This window comes from Pipistrellus hanaki, assembly GCF_964339955.1.
Source record: "Pipistrellus hanaki genome assembly, chromosome: 5".
In the NCBI taxonomy this organism is placed as follows: Eukaryota; Metazoa; Chordata; class Mammalia; order Chiroptera; family Vespertilionidae; genus Pipistrellus; species Pipistrellus hanaki.
Window position 1 is genome coordinate 14,146,752 of NC_140507.1, and position 4,882 is coordinate 14,151,633.

The window sequence follows — 4,882 nt, forward strand, 5'->3', positions numbered from 1 at the left end:
TTGTCACCATGATTGAAGCCTGTTTCAGTCATGCCTTGATTTCCTAAGTCAAAATCTCAATACATAGTCTTTCCTACCACCAGTGGGTAAAAGCAGAAGAGTTATTTTAGATTCCTTCAGAAATCTGCTGGCTAGACTGCTGCTTCCAACATTTTTCACTTTGTAATACACATAAAAAATGATAATAGTTTAAGATCCCCTCTGGGGTAAACTATAAAGGACTTAGAAAAAGCCTTCATTACCCTTTTTTTATATTATGTAATTATAAGAAATAAAATTCAAAATTTAAGGAAAATATTAAATACAGTACTAAATTTGTATAAAAATTCTAAAAAGTAATTTAAATTTTAATGAGAAATTTGCCTTTTTTAAGAATGTAGCTTTTTAATATCAGATTTTATGCTTGAAATCTCAATTCCTGATGAAGAGTTTTAAATCCAAACAATATTTTTCAAGTTCTTGATAGTCATCACTAGCTATAAGCTTTATTCACATAAATTATATTTTAAAAATCTCATTTTTTAAACCATTCTGAATTTGACATTATGGTCATACTGAAAAAATGTAACAGTTCTTCCTTTTCTTTCATTGACAATTGCACTGTTGACATTTTTTGAGATTGTATAAATGGACTTCAAATCTTTCAGAACTCCCTAAATTATTTGAAAATAATGGTAATGTTTTAATTTGTAGACTACTCATGCATAGTTAGTAGTGGCTAAGCACAGCCAGCTTGGACGCCACTGAAATGGCATGTCAGTCACAGAAGAAAGAATCCAGTATGTTGTGAAGACAGATTTGGGGCTGTGCCTGCCAAGAAGCCCTCTGCCCCACTCCCCGCCCCTGTTGAACTTCCGACTGGCTCCACTTTGGCCTGGTGCTGTGCTTCGTGCAGGGCCGGCTTCATGGATACTTAGGACCCCAAGCCTGGTTTAATGCTCTACTATCATCTTCAAGTGGCCCTGCATTTTCATTCTTCACTGGGCCCTGTAAGTTATGTATGCGGTGCTGACATCTAGGGCACCTAGAACACAAACTCCTTGGGTAGCTACCCTGTGCCTTTGCACAGGATGGACCCAAGCTTTGAGATGTCAAGCAACTTCTTAGCCGCTGTTCTTAGCTCCTGGACATGGAGCAAACACTTTGGATGTCATCAGGCTTCTCAGGTTTGATGTTCCCATAACCATGGGCCACACCTTCCTAGCTTGTCCCATTTAGCCACCCCCAAGGGACCCTGAGGAAGCCATAGAGGTGACTGGCCCAGAGATTCCAGCTACCCTAAGAACTGAGGCATCTGTTACATAGTTCAAGATGTCATGTCTTACCATTTACCAGTCCTGTGCAAAGCTAGTTCCTAGGTATGTTACCTTCTTCTAAAATCTCTGTGACCAAAGATAAGTCTAATAGATCATTGGTAATAGCTTTCAAAATGAAGAGTCAGTATTAACTTCTGAATACCCACTCAGTGCAAGAGAGCCCAGAGTTGAGGGTTATAGCCGGGAAAGACTGATCCGAAAGGTAGAGTAGGAAGAAAACATTGAGAATTCTGGCCTGTTCCTCTGTCACATGAGGGTTTAAACCAGTTTCTCCCAACCATTTTGGAATTGGAATCTCTGTATCACTCTTGGTTTGATATCATAATGTTGATATCTCTACTAAAATGCCATATACAGGGTATCCCAAAAATTGTATACATACTTTGAATAATTATGAAGGCAGTGTTTATTAAAATACATTTCATTTTCAAAATGTAATAGAATCTACAGACACTGTACACATATATTTTTGGGAAACTCTATATTTTAATATATAAAGATAGATAAATGTCTCTCTACACACACACACACACACACACACACACACACACACACAGTAAAAACAGTTCTATGCCAGTCAAGACAGATGACGCCCAGCACAGGAGAAAGCAGCTTTTGCCAAAAAACTTTTCATGGAGCAACAGATTGCCTAGATGAACTCCGGGGACAGGGGAGGATGGGGTGAGAAGCCGTGCTAAGGCATAATTGGACTTGGCAAGGGTAGGGAAGAGGCCGTAATGCAAGCCTCAGAGTCCTCACACAGAATATCCAATGAACTAATCACTTTTTGCCCTCAGAGGCAAAGATCACAAGTATGTATCAGTATTAGAACAAGGCCATACAAACAGAATCCTAATAGATAATTCTTAAATAAAATTTTATACTATTTTTTATAAATACATACATCACATTCACCAATTACACAGTCTTACTGTTCCAGTAAGTATTGTGCAATGAGAACATTGCAGATGTTAAAGAGCACAGTCTTCTACCTGCTCTTTAGTGTGCGTGTGTGTGTTTGTCTTGTGTATGAGAGAGAGGGAGAGGGATAGCCAGACCAATCATTAAAGTACTCATCAGGTCCACATGTAATTGCATTTCTGCCTGTTAATATTTAGATTTTCTGGTCTAAGTAAGTCTTTCGGCACTTATAAAATGGTCTGGTCCTCTTGCTACCAATTAACGACTTTGTAAGCATGATGAGAAAGCTGTAAAAGTGGGATAACTCGCCCAGCTGGTGTGGCTCAGCAGCTGAGCATTGACCTATGAACCAGGCGGTCATGGTTCGATTCCCAATCAGGGAACATGCCCAGGTTGTGGGCTCAATCCCCAGTGTGGGGCTTGCAGAGGGCAGCCAATCAATGATTCTCTGTTATCACCTATTTTTCTCTCTTTCTCTCCTTCTCCTTCTCTCTCTGAAATCAATAAAAAACATTTTTTTTAAAAGAGCACTCAAGCAGCACTAAAATAGTGGGACTGACTACAGCAAGAAGGTAAGGGGAACACAAGAAGACAAGTGAAAACTATTCATCTTCTCACTGTTCTACACCCCAGACAACTTTGTTCCCACATTGCTAAAATGTCACATTCTGCCAAATGGTATATTTTAACCCAGTTTTCTATGTAAGTTAATGCTCCCGGCAGGACTCATCTGCTGACCTGGGACAGGGAGGGAAGACCCTGAGACCTCAGACTCACAAAGACCTCACATCCAGACCTCCAAATGTGGCTAAACACCCACTCACAGGTACACAGAGGGTTGAAAGCTGCCATCATTCAACCTGAATTTATAAAATATGCACTGCTTTGACATTTCTTCATTTTTAATGTGTTGAGCTCTCTGTCCACCCTGAAGAGGCCTGTGTATTTGTCCTCCAGTGCACGTTTTCATAAATGGAGTGAATGTAACATGCTCAGTTAATTAGGAAATATATTTTTATTACCAACACCACTATTGGTTGTAGCTTGCTCTCCATAAGGAACTGGCCAACTGGGGAGAGTAGCATAAACTGACTCATAACTGGAGGGGAACAAGGATGTTGTGAAGACTACACATCTGCTTTCATGTTTGTGCTTTGTTTGCTATAAAATAGATAATGATAAGGATGTGTAAGAAACAGTGTTAATGATAATAGCAGCAGAGAGTGCAAAAAAAAAAAAAAAAGCCACAACTTTTGAGCTAAAGCTAGATGTAAATTAAACCCTAGATTTGTTCAGTTTAGGCTTTATAGCTACATGTTTATGGCTATTAGGAAGAAATCTGTGTTAAAATTCTTACAAGAATAATTTCATCACTTCAAGTGTGAAACTCCCAGTCACTGTTCCCAACTAATTCTTCCCACTAAAGCAATTGCTTTATAATACTGTTTTTACTGATGTGACCATTTTATTACAGAACAATCCTATCTAATAAAAGAGTAATATGCAAATTGACCATACATCAGCTACACCCACAAGCCATGACCACCAGCCAATCAGGAGTGAGTATGCAAATTAACCCAACCAAAATGGCTGCAGCCACAGAGACAGCAGGAGGCTTGGGTTTTCCCCAGTGATGGAGGAAGCCAAGCTTTCCAGCAGGCCCAGGCCTCCACTCAAGGCTACAAAGTATCAATTATATAAGATAAATAAATCCTAGATACCAGGGCCTTTGCTTGGATCACCAGGGGGCGTGGCCAGCCTGCAAACCACCACAGGCCCCTCACCCAGGCTGCCCTATACCCTAAGGGAACCCTCACCTTGATTCCAGACACCCTTCAGAGCAAACCAGCTGACCCCCACCCATTTACCAGGCCTCTATCCCATCTAATCCTATCTAATAAAAGAATAATATACAAAGTGACCATCACTTCAACACACAAGATGGCTGCCCCTATGTGGTCAAAGATGACTGCCCCCATGTGGATGCAAGATGGCCATCACAAGATAGCCAGCAAGGGAGGGAATTTGGGAGGGACCAGGCCTGCAAGGGAGGGCAGTTGGGAGCAATCAAGCCTGCAGGAGAGGGCAGTTAGGGGTGACCAAGCCGGCAGAGAGGTTGGGGGCAACCAGGCCTGCAGGGAAGGGCAGTTGGGGGGAACCAGGCCTGCAGGGGAGTGCAGTTAGGAGCAAACAAGCTGGCAGGGGAGCAGTTAGGCATCAATCAAGCTGGCAGGGGAGTGGTTAGGGGGTGATCAGGCTGGCAGGCAGGCAGAAGTAGCCTGCCTGCCAGCCTGATCCAGGTAGGATTGGGCCTTAACAGGCAGTTGGACATCCCTCAAGGGGTCCCAGATTGGAGAGGGAGTAGGCTGGGCTGAAGAACACACACCCCCAGGCATGAATTTCATGCACCAGGCCTCTAGCATATTATATAACACATGCAGTTTATATACCTGAAACATTTTTTTTTTTTTTTTTTTTTTTTACATTTTACCTACAACATTTATTAAAACACAGTACACATATCACTTGTGGCTCAGGAGGTGTTTACAGTTGGTATGAAGATTTTAATTTCAATATATATTTATTTTAATGTGTAAATTTAGGGTAAATTTCCCAATTTTCTATTGATGTTAGTGATGCACCAA